The following is a 16,015-nucleotide window of genomic DNA, read 5'->3' on the forward strand; positions in this document are numbered from 1 at the left end:
CTCCAGGAACTTCAAACCATCCTTCATCAGGACTTCCTGAAAACCCATATCACGAATCCAGTCTAAAAGGGAGCAGAGATCAGAACCATATCTGTGGCATGCTGGGAACCCCTAATGCTACAGGGAAAAGGGCACTGCAAGGGGGTCGGGTAAGGCTATGGGACCCAGATGGGAATGGACATGGCCAAAGCTGCCCAGGGGCCTGGGGAGCTCTGGGCTGGCTCCTGATCACTCTCCACACCCTTTCCCTGCCCTCAGCAACATCCCTGGGAGGGGTGGCTGGAGTAGCCCAGGGCCCCGGGGTTCTCTCCCTCAAACTCACAGAAAATCCTCCCTAAAGCCCTGGGGAAAACTGCAGCAGGCAGTGACACAGCTATCCATCCCTCCCTCCTATAGTCTCTCCTGCTCTCCTTCTGCTGGGACACCCCCCAGATCCCAAGGGCAAACAGCCAGGCCCTCTCAGGACACACTGCAGCCTTGCTCTCCCCCTCTGTCCTTTCCCCACCGTGGGCACCCCGTGCAGTCACTGCCAGGTTTCAGGACATGTCTCCCACAGAGGGAGCCCAGCAGGACTGCTCAGTTACCCGAGTGGCCTGAGCCTGCTCGGGATAATTCCCCTGGGCTGTGCTGGTCCAATCCAGGCTGTGCCCGCACTGCCAAGCAGCAGAGAGGGCAGCTCAAGCCTCAGCAGGGCTCAGGCCCAGAGGCACAGCAATTACCTCCTGTGCCTGTGCCTGGCATGGCCTCCCTTCCTGCAGCAGAGGCTGGCATGGAACCACTGCTTCCTCTGGGGAGTGCTTCCATCTGCACAGACTCTCCTTTCATTTCTGGAGAATGAAAAAGAGACAGCTGGATCAGATGGAAACATTCCTCACTGGGAATGGGGAAGGTGACAATTTCAGGAGGCATCACTTGTGAAAGGAATGGATGAGGATCAGAAAACAACCAGGATTTTGGGACAACCCAAGGCTGCTTCCTTCCCCAAACAGCCCCAACATCTGATCTGCCTGGACACCAGGAATTTGCAGGGGATCTGAGGGTGGGCATGGACTGTGGTGCAATTAGGCCTGCCTGTCAGCTGATGCCAAATGCCTTCCTGCAGAGGCTGGGCAGAAGCTGCAGCCAGGCCAGGCTGGGAAACAGCCCTGCAGGGCGTGGAAGCAGTAGCAGGGCAGCGAGGCTGCCATGGATCCCTTCCCGAAGTGCCGGGCACGGCGTGTCCAGATGTGCAGCCAAAGGCCCCGGCTGCTGAGTCCCAGGGGAAGCATGAGGCAAATGCACCCACCTTGTCCTCCCTGCAGCACTTCCTTCAGCATTTGCCACATAATTTCTAATGGATTCTGGAATTTCTTGTCTGCCATGTCTTTGATCTCTTCTGGTGGAGGACCTTAAGAGAAAGTAGTTCCATTTCCCAGCAGTGGATCCCACAAAAGCAGGGCTCAGCCTGTGGGGTCAGCAGGGACACACTACTCACCTCTGTGATGGTTGCCAGGCTTCTGTGTAGGAATCAGCAAAGGAGCCGGAGAAGTCCTCCCTGTAGACACATCTGTAACACAACAGCCACAGAAGCTTCTGCCATCTTTGCTGATCTGCACGGGCACCACTGAGCCACAGGAGGGGTGAGGGAATCACACAGGGCGAGGGCACACACGTGCATGGTTTTGTGCTGGCACCTGCAGCGATGCCCCCCTGGCCCAGCTTTGGGCTCTGAGCTGGCAGCTCTCCCAGGGGAAAGGCCTTGACCCACCCTCAGCATCTCCCAGAGCCTCAGTCCTGGACGTGGCTTGGGAAGCTGCACCACCTTCACCAGCAGGTTCAGCTGCAAAGAAAGACAGGACAGAAGACCTGTAAATCCACCAACAGAAACACCAGCCAAACCTCACTAAAAAGTCACCACTACTCCTTGAAGTAAAATAGACTGATGCATGTTAATACCTAAGCTTGTAAGCTGTAAAACCCATTGTTATGAGAAGTAAAATAATTTATTTTAAACTGTATTATTCATGAGGTTGTTTTAAGTGAACTGAATATTTAAGGTGTGATATGCAAATTTATTTCAAAAAATAAAATATTTTAGTGCTTTTGTTATAACAGACAAAAGAAATAGAAGTAAAAGCTAATGAAACACTGTAAAGAATATATTAGAACAATAATATGATTCCTGAAAAATCGGAAAAAAAATAAGTATATAAGATACAAACCGGATTTAAGTTCCAAGAAACACTAAAAGTAACATTAAATCAGATAGGATATAACAAAAGCCATTAGATATTTAATAAGGATCAAATTAAAGTAAAGGAAAACTGCCAAGTATAGCTGAAAGAAAGAGAAGTGTACAGACTAATTACAACTTTAGAGCTAAAATGTCAAAGAAATTAAACTATAACAATTAGAAATAAGCAGTTGCTATCCTAAATCCTTTTAAAAAACAATTAAAAAGGCTCTTATAAATCTTATGAAGTAAATACTGAGAATGAGACGAATGACACCAGTGACTAGATCCCAAGGTGTAAGCTCTGCTACCAAGAAGATACACATCTTGGCCCTTTGGCTGCAACCCAAAGGGGCTTTGAGAGAGCTAGAGAGTTAAAACTGCAGAGGATTATTGTCACTGTATTAGTCATCCAAGCCCAAAAAGAATGAGGCATATGCACACTCCCAAGTTAGTGCAGTACGCTATAATGTTAACAAATTCAGAATGTGCACTATGAGTAGTAAAAGACACTGGAATAAAGAAAATGTGAAATATAGCAAAAAGAATAAAATGGCAAAATTTGTAAGCAATATATTAAAACTTTTTGTTCTGGAAGAGCTAGAGAAGAAATAAATCCTGAGAGTAGAATAAAGCAAATTGCTCAAGAATTAGAAAACAAGAACATGAGACAGTTATAAAGACACATTTTAGCAGGCAACATAAGAAAACATGAAAAACTTATTTTACAATATTACCAGCCTTAAACGACTATGGAGTCAAAATATATCTAAAGTACAATAAGCACATGCATTGATATAAAAAAATATAATTGACAATCCAAAGAAAAGAAATTAAAGATTTGGAATAATCTACCTTATGAGGAGAGCTGTTAATTTTATACCCCGACTAGTAGTATGAAAGTATAGTTGTTAAGTTTTATAAATACTAAACATAAAATTAGAAAATAAGTAAGCTTTGTCAAAGTGTACCCTAAAAGTACAAATTTAACAAATTAATAGAGAAAGGGAAGGATTCTGATAGATTGTATGCACAAATTCATGCTGAGACTACAGTAATCTCGCCTAATGAAAATCCTAGCATAACAAAGGAGGGTTCAGGGCAATCAACATGCACCAAAATCCTAGCCTGAATATTCGTCCCCAGAAATGCTGATTCCAGAAGATTATTTGTCTGACCAAACCTCAGCAATGTGCATTCGATTTGCATCATCTATAAGATAAATGTGTGCCTCCTAGAATGCATATTGCAGGAGATTTTCCTCTAACAAAGTGCATTTTTTACCAGTTTTGGGGAAACTCTCAGCAAGAGCTGCAGCAAGAAAGGAAAAAATACATGAATATGCAAAAAGGATAAAAACAACCATAAGAAAGCAGAAAAACTCCTGCCCTCCACACTGCTTGGAGCTTGGAAATGGACAAAAAAGACTTTGAGAGAGCTGTCCCTTCGTGATGCACAGGGGAGAGAAATGCCCCACCTGTCTCACCTGACACTGTTAGCCTGCTTCAGGGCCAATCTGATATTTGCTTCTAGATTTTCTACGACTGAATTTTAATTATGGAATAAATTCTCCTTATTAATCAAAAAAAGCTAATTCATTTAAAACATGCGGGACTCCTGGAACCCTCATCAGGCAACCCAAAATATCCCAGTGTGCCTCTTCAGGTCCAGGCTCAGATGATCCCACAGAAGGAAATGTGCCCTCAGCCCAGGGATGATCAGCATGGGCTCCCCCATCCCCTCGGGGCCCCGCCGCTGGGCACAGCAGCCCCTGCCTGGCTCCTGCCTGCCCACACCGTGGCCATCCACGGCTGCTCCTGGGCACGGAGCTCAGCCACTGCTGGTGCCGGGTGGGCTTTGCTGGTGCTACCACCCGACATAACTGTGAAAACTCCAACTCTTTATTTGAATATAAAATGTGGGCCACGCCCTGCCCTGCCAGGCAAGGGCTGCCCACCTTCAGTCCTGGCCGGGGAACAGGACCAGGGGGCTCAGGGGCAGAGGTTCTCGTTGAGGAGCGGTGGGTTTTGGGATGGCCTCGTGACACTGCTGCAGCCATGGCAGGGCAGATAGGGGCAGAAGTGGAGAGCTGAGGTCATGGCTCAAATTCTCGCTGCCTGCGTTGTTAGGCTGCTCTTCTGGAGATGGAGAGGAGCACCTGTGAAGAGAAGAGGTGGCTGAGGCCCCAGCTGCCAGTGGCACACAGGGACCCTCGTGCACAGCTGGGCCCAGTCCTGGCCTCCACGGCTGCTCCTGGACATGGAGCTCAGGCAGTGCTGCTGCCAGGTGGGCTTTGCTGGTGCTACCTCCCAGGCACTCGCGTAACAACTGCATCTCTTTATTGCAGCAGAAGAGCTGATTTGGGAAGTGCTGTGCTGCCCGATGTCTTCAGCCCCACTAGCTGCCCACACCCACAGTGGCAGTGGGCCACCCCCAGAAAACTGTCGAATCTGGGCTGTGGCTGCAGGGCACAGCTGCTCTACAGCACAGGTGGACTGCCTTGGGGGTAGGACTGCCCTGAGGGTAGGGACAAGGAACAGGGTGAGGTCTGCTCTATGTTTTCCAAAGGTGATTATTCTACAGACCATCAGGGGCAGGCCAACACTGCCTTAAAGGCACACACCAACTTACAAACTTGGGAGACTCCCAGGGGAGGATCCAATCTTTAGCCAATTGGGAGAAACTGAGGGTGGAACACCAGGCGGGGAATACAAGGTTTAAACCAATTGGGGATTACAGGGGAGGGGAAGAACTTAAACAAACCAATGGGGTTCCGAAGGATACAAAATTGATAGGGAAGTTTCTAGAGCAAGGGGCAGGCTTGGAGAGGGACTGACATGCAATGGAAGGAGGAACAGTGAACAAAAGGGCAGGTCTTTGGAGAGATGGACAAGTGGGGCAAAACCAACACATGGGGTAAAGGAGCAAGCCCTTGGTAATAAAATATGCTATAACAATAGAAAATAAGGGGAGGGGTATAAAACTGACTGCTAGGACCGAATTACAATCAAAGACGTGAACTGCAGTGCCGAAGCTCTGAGTTGAGGTTCAGTTGAGCACTTCCAAATAATTTCCTGGCAGAAACAGATAGCCAGACTTGCCCTTATCACATGCAAACAGAGGGTTCCCCAACAGCAACCCATTCTGAGGCTCTTCTGGGAATGGGAAACACGTGTTGTGGGGTCGGCTGCATCTGTGGGAGCGATGGGGAGTGTGAGCCCGTGCTGTGCTGCACTGCTGAGCTGGCAGCACGGTGAATACGGGCAGGACATTCTCTGTTTCCCCCAGAGCTGGGGCCTGCAGGGCACCTTGCCGGCCCTTGGCACAGGCTGTGCCAGCCAACAAAGCCCAGCAGGTCGGGAGGAGAGCCCGGGGGCAGCGCAGCTGCTTGGGCAGTGGCTGCTGCCAGGGACACGGGCCAAAGCCATCCCTGAGCAGCCACTGCTACCCCTGGCCCTCCCTAACAAATTCTAGGTTACATCTGTGAATTGCATGCTACACTTTCCTTCATGTTTTTCCCAATACCAGGAAGTTTCTATCTATAGTAATGCCCTTGAGAATCACTGATTATTTTAAGGTTTTATTTTCTTTTTTTTTTTTTTTTTTAAATTGAGACAGATGAAACAGCCTGATTGGTTTTAGTTTTGGCAGGTCTGTTTTTTTTCTCAGCATGATGGTTTACTTATTATCTACATTTAAACTTGTTTTTATTTATGGGTTTTTTGTTCCCCAAGCAATTATTTTGACAGTCTTTTGTTCACTTCTTAGTTAATGATCCATAGATGAATAGTTTGGACTCTCTTTTTATAGGAATAAAAAGATCTCAGAAAGCTGTATTTCTAATTTTGATAATATTCTCTCTAGTAATATGTGTCCAACCCTTTTCTTGAGTCAGTATGGCCGTGTGAGTGGTCAGCAACACCTGAAAGGGACCTTCAAACTTAGGCATTAGAGGCGTATTGTTCCATGATTTAATTAGTACCCAATCCCCAGGATGAATATCATGAACATTTGTATCATGAGGAGAGGTTTGAGGTATATATCCCTTTATTCTGAGGGCTTCTAACGTTTTCCCAATTGCTCCTAAATAGTTCCGTGTAGCTTCTTCTCCATCTAGATAATTTCCAGTACTGTAGGGGGACAATAAGAAGGGAAGCCCAAACATCATCTCATAGGGGGAGACCCCTATGTCTGCTCGGGGTCTTGTTCTAATACGTAATAAGGCTAAGGGCAAGCACTTTAGCCAATTTAATTTGGTCTCAGATATTAACTTCGTCAACACATTTTTCAGTGTTTTATTCATCTTTTCAACTCTGCCCGAGCTCTGGGGATGCCATGGAGTATGTAGTCTCCATTTCATCCCCAAGGCTTCAATTATTCGTTGTAAGGCCTGAGCAGCAAAGTGAGGCCCTCTATCAGAATCAATCGTGTTTACTAAACCATACCGGGGAATGATTTCTTCCAGGATTATCTTTGCAACCACTTCTGCAGTTTCCTTTTTGGTGGGGAAAGCTTCCACCCAATGGGTGAGGTGATCTACTATTACCAATAGATGCTTATATCCCTGTGCTAAGGGCATTTCAGTGAAATCTATCTGTATGTTTTGGAATGGTCTTAAAGCCAATTCTCTTCCCCCAGGTTCTATTCTTCTCATTACTTTTTGATTAACTTTTTGACAGATTACACACCCTTTGGTTATTGTCCTAGCTAATTCATACACTCCGATGCATATGTTTTCTCTCAAGAAGTGGTCGCATAGTCCCTGGGTTCCCCAATGTGTTACTTCATGGATTTCTGTTAATGCCTTCCGTGCTAATGCCTGGTTTAGAAACCTCCTCCCATCTTGAGTTAACCATTCACCACGTTCCCCTTGGTGTAATTTCAATTCCTCTATCGCCTTTCGTTCCTTCTCACTAAAGATTGGCCTTACTTCGTCTTCTTGTTGTCTGGCTTTCCTTTCTAGCTTGAAGATCTTAATTGGTTCTCCTATTTCTAAGGCTGCCTCCTTAGCCTTTTGGTCAGCAAGTTTGTTTCCTTTGATTTCAAAATTATCTCCTTTCTGGTGTCCTTTGATGTGCACTATTGCTATTTCTGTTGGCTTTTGTAAAGATTTTAATACTAACTTTATTAGTTCTGTACGTACTAGATTTTTCCCTTTAGAATTTAAATATCCACGCTCTTCCTAGATTTTGCCCAATGTGTGTACGATGCCAAATGCATATTGCGAGTCATTATATATAGTGCCGCTATCTTTTTCTAACAGATCTAGTCCTCTTTTTAATGCAAATACTTCGCAGCACTGTGCTGACCAATTCGAAGACAGCTTCCCCTTTTCTACAGCTTCCATATTTTGACCATCTATTATCGCATACTCAGAAGCTCTTTTCCCAGAGACTACTCTAGAGGATCCATCTGTGAACAAGACTCTCCCATGAGGTAAGGGTACATCCCCAAGATCTTCTCTCACCTTTGTTTGCATGTGTATTAACTCTAGGCAATCATGCTCTAAATTGTCCACGGGTTCTCCCAAAAGAAATTGGGCAGGATTAAGGCACTTAGAGGTAGCAAGGTCCAGATTCTTAGTATCTGTCAGGATGATCTCATATTTTCAAATCCTAGAATCCGTGAGCCACTGTTGGGCCCTTTGGCTAAGAACAGTTCTGATATCATGCGGTGTATGCACTTTAATTTTTCCTTGTAATGTTAATTTCTGGGCCTCTTCAATCAAGACTGCTGCAGCTGCAATCGCTTGCAGGCAAGTTGGCCACCCCCGGGCTACAGGATCTAGTAATTTGGACAGAAATGCTACAGGTTTTCGTGATCCTCCCCATTCTTGGGTAAGTACCCCATAGGCGATTCCTTCTTCTGCACTTACAAGAGATCAAATTCCTTACTAAGATCGGGCAAACTTAGTACAGGGGCTGAAGATAATTTATTCTTTAGGTCTTGTAATTGCCGGTCATCATCTATTGTCCATTTGATTGGTTCTTGATCTACCAATTTATTATACAAAAATTTTACTCTCTGCTTGTAATTATCTATCCACAATTTACAATACCCAAATCATCCCAGGAGTTTTCTCACATCCCTCTTAGTTTTTGGAGCTGGGATAGAAAGAATTCCTGTAATTATTTCAGAACTTAATTTCTTATACCCCCTTCCAATCACATGTCCTAAATAGGTGACTTCCGATTCTACAAATTGCAACTTATCTCTCGATACCTTCAGCCCCTTTTCCCCTAGAAAATTTAATAGTTGTATACTGGCAGTTCTGACTTCGCTTTCCTGTTCCCCAGAGATTAATAGATCATCTACATATTGCAACAATTTTATTTCTCTGTTAGGATGGAATTGATTTAATAGTTCTTCTAGTGCCTGCCCAAACAGGTTAGGGGACTCAGTAAATCCCTGTGGTAAGCGCGTCCACCTTAACTGCATTTTCCGGTTTCTATCTGGATGTTCCCACTTAAATGCAAACCAATCCCGACAATTCTCTGCCAAGGGACAAGACCAAAAAGCATCCTTTAGGTCTATGATAGCAAACCAAGCATGTTCTCTCGGGATTTGACTTAGCAACGTGTAAGGATTAGGCACTACTGGGTATCTTGCAATAGTCTTCTTATTTACCTCTCTCAGATCTTGGACTAACCTATATTTTCCTTCGGTCTTTTTAATGGCTAGTATGGGGGTATTATGAGGGGACATGCAGGGTTCGAGGATGCCTTCCTTTAATAGGTGTTCAACCACGGGTGCCAGTCCCTTCCTTCTTCTGATGATATAGGGTATTGCTTTACCCGTATGGGAGGAATGTCTTTTTGCATTTCTGCCTTTATCGGTGGAATGTTTAAATATCCATATTTTTTTTTCCCTCTTCAGCCCACACCTTGGGGTGAATCTCCTGTAAGTCCTTTTGAGTTAACCTCATGAGTCTAACGACCATCTTTCCGTTATCTGGTACAATCCCCATTCCCAACAGGAGTTGTAAATCTCTTCCCAACAAATTGGTTTCTAGTCTTGGCAAATAGATAATATCCACTATACATTGTCTCAAATTTCCTTTTATTTCTACATTTTCAACAACTGGTGCTGAAAACGGTCTCCCTTCTGCTCCTAATATTTCACAGATCTTATTTCCAGGAGTCATCCCCATTGGCAGCTTATTAATACTTGATCTATCAGCTCCTGTATCCACAAGGAATTCAAAGTCTTCATCTTGGGGACCCACATTAAAATTGACCAGGGGCTCTTCTTGGTGTCTTATTGGATCCCCTAATAGATAAAGCCCCTGACACCCCTAGTCATCACCCCTCAAAACCCGTTCTAATGCTTCCTGTTCTTGCGCAATTGCTTCATCTAGTCGCAATTTCTTGCAATATCTCCTAAAGTGTCCAACCTCCCCGCAATAATAGCATGTCCTATCACTGGGTACTCCTTCTATCTTCCTTGGTCTTTCCCCATCCTTTCTAAATCCTGGCTTTTCCCAATATCATCCCACCGAGGGAAGTGGCTTGTTTTGGTCTATTCCCGGGGACCGTACCGGTGGATTACTATCCGCCCCGACGCTTTCCCGAGCCACAGCTACCATTATTTTAGCTTTTGACTTGGCCTTTTCCTCTTCCCTCCTTAAGTAATCCTTCAGAGCCTCTTTTAGTAAGTCATTTATACATTTGTCTTGCCAATCCTCAATTTTTTCCAACTTTCTTCTAATGTGGGGCCAAGATTTGGTAACGAACTGCACTTTTAAAAGTACTTGTCCTTCTGGACTATCGGGATCTATATTAGAGTATAGCTGAAAATTCCTCCTCAGTCTAGTAAGCCAACTTGCTGGAGTCTCATCTTTCTCTTGAGTACCCTCAAAAGGCAATTTGGTGTTACTACTACGAGGGACAGACTCCTTTATACCTTTAATTATCAGAGACCTGTAATCTCTCATATTCCTCCTGCCCTCCTCTCGATTTGGATCCCATCCTGGATCTACTAATGGCATCTTAAGGTCTCCAGAGGGTCCAACTCTATTCTCCTTCTCCCAAATCCTTATTCCCGCTGCTCTGATCATCCTGACCTCCTCAGGACAAAACAAGATATTGAGTATAGAATTGAGTTCTCCCCAGGTGTAAATATTTGGTCCAAGGAACTGGTCCACTTGGTTTGAAATGCCCACTGGGTCTTCTACTAAATTTCCTAACTCTTTCTTGAAACCTCGGACTTCCGAAGCTGTGAGTGGTGCATTTACAAATCCTACCCCTCCTATCATCCCACCCATTGGGACTTCCCTGAGAGGCATCATTTTTTCAGGTTTCGATGTCTTTGACCTAGTGTTACACCAAGGGCCTTCAATACTATGGTCAGTTTGGGTGGTCGCCTGGGAAATGGAGTCTTGTTTGTTACTGGACAAAGGGGATGAACTCAGTTTCCAATTGGCGGGTGGTGAAGTAATAGATATGGGTGAGGGGGAAGGAGGTAAATTCATGGTATTAATGTCAGGAGCAATATTTGGGGATAATAATGGAGGATGTACAGAGGGTGGCATACATGTATCACGACTGGGGGAGGATGAAAGAGTAACCATAGGGACAGACCAAGGCTCAGGTCTAGGGTTAGGAATGTTGGAAGGAGGTGAAGTTAAAGGAGCATTTGAGGATGAGGGATAGATTGTAGGAGGGACTAAGTTTGCTGCTGAGGTGCCCGACAAAGAGGTTAGAGCAGAGGGAGAGATTGAGGGAGGAATTGGGTTAATTACTGGAAGAGTAGGTACCAGATTGGAGTCTGGCCTAGAAGCGTTAGGAGGAGGTGGCAGTGGAATTACCGTTGGAGGAGCAGGTAGGGGGTCCTGCATAGGGGCATTAGGAGAAGGTGGCAGTGGAATCACTGTTGGGGGAGCAGGTATGGAATTGGGGTTTAGGACTGGGTAAATTGGAGGAGGAGGTGGTAGGTGATCTAGGGGATCCCAGGTCTTAGTGACTCTTTGTTCCCCTTCACTTTCCTCCTTATCTTCTTCTTTTTTCTTTAATTTACAGATCTTCACGCTCCCTTCACTCACAACCCCACCCTGCCAACAGGCAGCATATGTTAGCTGTTCTATATCGGGATTCTCCTGAGTTCGCAAAAACTGGTTCAGTTGGGAACACATCCATGGATCATGAGTTCCATACCATGGCCACCTTCCTTGTAATTTCAGCTTTGGCCAAATCTCTGTACAATAATAAATCATTCTAACTTGGTCAAGGGTTTTAGTGGCTTCTTAAGAATCCCAATGGTCTAATAACTGTCCAAGTGGACTATCTAATGGAATACTCTTTATCTTCTTTTTTCCTTTGAAAGGGATCCCTGTTTTACTAACACACTGACCCATCCTTAAATAAATAAACTAAGATCCCAAATGTGCCCCTACCCAAACGGAAATTTACTGACGGGCAACACAAATCTACAAGTAAATCATGTATTTTTCGTCTTTTTTTCAACTGAATAAATAACTTAAGCCTTTCTTCCCCCCTTTTTATAACTTATACCCTTTCTCAATCACTCTCCCTCTCACTCTCTCTCTCTCTCTTTTTACCCGGCTAAACTAACTGCATTCACACCACCTAAATGTACCCCCGCGCCTCGCCTCTACCCTAGAGACTCTTGAGCACCCTTTTCGACGCAGCCAGGGTCCCTAGTATTAGAATCCCCTCCCTGGGACCCAGGACCTTCCCTTGTCTAGCCACCTGCCAAGCTGGACCTCAAGTCCTAACCCCGGACTAGACTGTCCTGTTCTAATACCGTATCTGCCTTCCTCACTTTTTTGAACGGAGGTAGGAAGGTTACAGGAGACTCCGTGGGGTTACCCGGGGGTATCCCTTCCCAGAATCTGGGATCAACCCAAGCGGGGCCCGACCCCTTTGCCGTCCACCATCCGGCTTGGCTCTCCCTCCCCAGCAGAATAGCCTAGGCGAAAGGGATGCGTGCAAGAATGTGTGGTGCCTGTCCTTGCCTTAACCTAAAGTCTCCCCACCCCAGTGCTCTTGGGCCGTGGGTTCACGATTTCCTCCCTGAAATCACGGCATCGCACCGCCTACAGTACGTCCGGCCCGGTCCAGGGAAGCAAGGACCCTTGTGGGCACCTGGTATGGCAGTGCCTGAGGGCACCCTGTGATGTGTGTGATTCACTCAATATCTAGGCACTCCACACGCCCGGACCTACCTAGACTGCAATGGTCTTACCAAGGGAGACCAGGCCCTGATGCGTGCCACTCACACCTGGCTATCTCCTGCACGCCCAGGAGGGGGCCCACACTATCCCCAGGAGATGCTTCACTCAACAGTACCTCTCGCTTCCCCCCGTTCCCGGCCGGCCCCCTCGCGGGAGTCCGGAACCGCGGTACTAGGGGGTCCTCACTCACTTCGAGGGTCCGAGCTGCCGGCCCTCGTCTCACTCACACACCAATCGCACGCCTCCTACGCCCGCCGCCGGGATTACTTACTGCTCCGGTGCTCCTTGACGTCGCTGGTCCCAGGCTGATCTCTTGAGTCCGAGTAGCCAGCTGTCCTGGAGGTCCAGGGCGGGCGGCCGTCCCGTTCCTGGTGTCCTCTTCAGGCGTGGCTATCCCAGGCAAGTCCCCAACTGATATAAATCGGGCAGGAGATCTTTCTCCTTTTAATGCCTTTATTAAAGGATCAGCGCTGGGTGGGGGCCCGAGGGGTCGCGCACACCGCCACTGCTCCCGGTAGCGACGCAGAGGAGGAGGTGACGCAGTTTTGCTGCACAGCAGAACTGGGGCTTCCGTCCTCACGAGCGTGCCTAGGAAGTCGACTGTCTGGCTCGAAGTCTAGGGTCCTCACTTCAACTCTGTTCTGTTGAAATTACAGTGAGTTCTGAAACCTCACTAATTGAATAGGAGTACCTTTTGCCAGCAGAACCATTCACTTAGTTTCCTAAATTGTGGTTTAGTTTGTCGGTTTCAGGGTCTTTAGTTAGATTCCCTTGACTTCCTCTTGATTTGCATACTTCCCAGGGAGGTTTCCTTGGCGTCATTTTAGAGAGCAGTGGAGGCAGCACTTGACGGAGGTAACAAGGGCGGGTGTGAACTGCGGGGATTAACAGTGAAGGTAACTAACAGGTTCAACTTTGTAACAACAAGTTTGCTTATTACAGCTTCAAATCAACAGTAACATTAGAGGTTTTACATTTTAACAACAACATAATTAACACACTTAACTTATTGAAACTTCATGTTTAACAGTAACACTTTCAATGGCCTTAACTTATAGAATTGTCCATCACACTTATCACATGCAAACAGAGGGTTCCCCAACAGCAACCCATTCTGAGGCTCTTCTGGGAATGGGAAACACGTGTTGTGGGGTCGGCTGCATCTGTGGGAGCGATGGGGAGTGTGAGCCCGTGCTGTGCTGCACTGCTGAGCTGGCAGCATGGTGGATACGGGCAGGACGTTCTCTGTTTCCCCCAGAGCTGGGGCCTGCAGGCACCTTGCCGGCCCTTGGCACAGGCTGTGCCAGCCAACAAAGCCCAGCAGGTCGGGAGGAGAGCCCGGGGGCAGTGCAGCTGCTTGGGCAGTGGCTGCTGCCAGGGACACGGGCCAAAGCCATCCCTGAGCAGCCACTGCCAGCCCTGGCCCTCCCTAACAAATTCTAGGTTACATCTGTGAATTGCATGCTACACTTTCCTTCATGTTTTTCCCAATACCAGGAAGTTTCTATCTATAGTAATGCCCTTGAGAATCTCTGATTATTTTCAGGTTTTCTTTTCATTTTTTTTTTTTTTAAATTGAGACAGATGAAACAGCCTTATTGGTTTTAGTTTTGGCAGGTTTTTTTTTTTTTCTCAGCATGATGGTTTACTTATTATCTACATTTAAACTTGTTTTTATTTATGGTTATTTTTGTTCCCCAAGCAATTATTTTGACAGTCTTTTGTTCACTTCTTACTTAATGTTCCATAGATTAACAGTTTGGACTCTCTTTTTAAAGGAATATAAAAATCTGAGAAAGCTCTATTTTTAATTTTGATAACATTCTCTCTCCCCGCTCCTAGCTTTCACAATGATCGTTTTTGAAACATCACTGAGGATAGATAGAGTTATTTGGGAAATAACCAATAGGCTTGGCTTAACCTGGGTATTGGATTATTATTTTCAGTGCTATAAACCTACATTGCTTCAAGGTTCACACCACGGTCCTGATTTGTGGCTCACTGCATGGATGACTGTCTGAATTAAAAGAATGTTTGTGAGGCAGCTGATGAGCTTAGACCTCAGAGATTAAAATTCCTGGGAGGAGGAGGTGGAGGAAGAAAGGATAAAATCCTGATTCAAAGGGTTTTTTCTCACTTCTAGTATGCCAGAAGTATGGTAGACTACACCTGTCTTCAGATGTCATTTACTTACAGAACAACTCTCTACAGTGCCAGATTCCAAGAGAAATGACTCAACACTTTGCCTTTCAATGCATCAGCTTTAATTCTAGTGAGAGGTAGGCCTTAATTACAGTCCGATTAGAGCAAATCAACAAAGCAGTCTTGCCATTGTGAGAGTGGCAAGAGGAATTTGCTTGTGAACAGATGAATATGACCCACTCAGTAATGAACAAAATTTGCCCTGACTTGGAAGAAAGTAGACAAGGAGCAATGCAGTATTTGGGTTTTATTCAGGGATAAATGTGGCAAGAAGCTGTAACAACTTACCTGTTTTACAGAACACAAGTACTGATATGGCCAATAATGCACCCACATAAAGGGATCTTCAGGACATTCCTTTATTTCTCTAACCAGGAATGGGCAGCAAAATGCTGGCATTTATCTGAACTGGAAGCCGTGTTCCTCTCCTGTTTCTCCTTGAGCACACTGAGTGTTATTTGCAGACTTCACTGTCCAGCCCATCAATCCTCTCGTGGCCAATTGCTAAATGGCACAAGTACCAAAATACAGGTGCCAGCACAATCAGCCCAGCACTAATGCAGCACTGCTTTGATGGTGCACAGGAGCACAGAATGGCTTGGGTTGGAAGGGACATTTAAAGGCCATCTAGTCCCAATGGCCTGCAATGAGCAGGGGACACCTTGAACTAGGTCAGGTTGCTCAGAGCAGGAGCTTGAATGTCTGCAGGGATGGATGTCCACCTCTCTGGGCAACCTGTGCCAGGGTTTCAAAAGCAAATGTGTAAAAAATGTGCTTCTTTCATCTAGTCTGAATTGACCATCTTTTAGATTAAAACCATTCCCTCTCTGTCTGGTCACAAAAGGCTCTACTAAAAATCCAGTCCCATCTCTTTACAAGCCCCCAGAAGACACTGAAAGGCAGCAATCAGGTGTCCCTGGAGTCTTCTCTCTTCCAGGCTGAACACTGCCAGCTCTCCCAGCCTGTCTCCAAAGCAGAAGGGCTCCAGCCCTCAGAGCATTTTGTCCCTCCTCTGGACTAGATCTCACGGGACCATGTCCTTCCTGCCTTGGGGACCCAGAGATGGTTGCAGTACTCTGTCGTGGGAGAGATCGAGACACTACAAGGCAACACAGTCCATTTCCAGAAGGCTTCAAACCCTTTTTTTATTCTAGCCTGCATGCTTTTTCTCCATTCTTACAAAGCTCTTAAGTTTATACTTTACTCATTGGTCACAAGATACAAACAAAATACTCATTGAAATAGGGAGTTGCAGGTTTCTCTTATTTATCCTTCTTTCTTTCTTGGTTTTCATGCCAACAACCTTGGTAGAAAATTCTTTCAGGGGTTAGCACGGATCCTCTTATCAAACTTCTCAATGGCTCACAGAAATCACTGTAAAACCTCTTCCACAGTACTCCAGGTGCGGT

The 16,015-nt window shown here is 45.9% G+C and overlaps 1 long non-coding RNA gene across 1 annotated transcript; it reads left to right on the forward strand.

Moving 5' to 3' along the window:
• Positions 1–5,063: 5,063 nt before the first annotated feature.
• Positions 5,064–11,618, forward strand: LOC135307207 (uncharacterized). The gene is made up of 4 exons (XR_010367932.1): positions 5,064–5,147; positions 7,476–7,648; positions 7,942–8,049; positions 11,230–11,618. It is a non-coding gene; the product is annotated as an uncharacterized LOC135307207 (long non-coding RNA).
• Positions 11,619–16,015: the final 4,397 nt, after the last annotated feature.

Source organism: Passer domesticus, chromosome 9, assembly GCF_036417665.1.
Source record: "Passer domesticus isolate bPasDom1 chromosome 9, bPasDom1.hap1, whole genome shotgun sequence".
NCBI lineage: Eukaryota > Metazoa > Chordata > Aves > Passeriformes > Passeridae > Passer > Passer domesticus.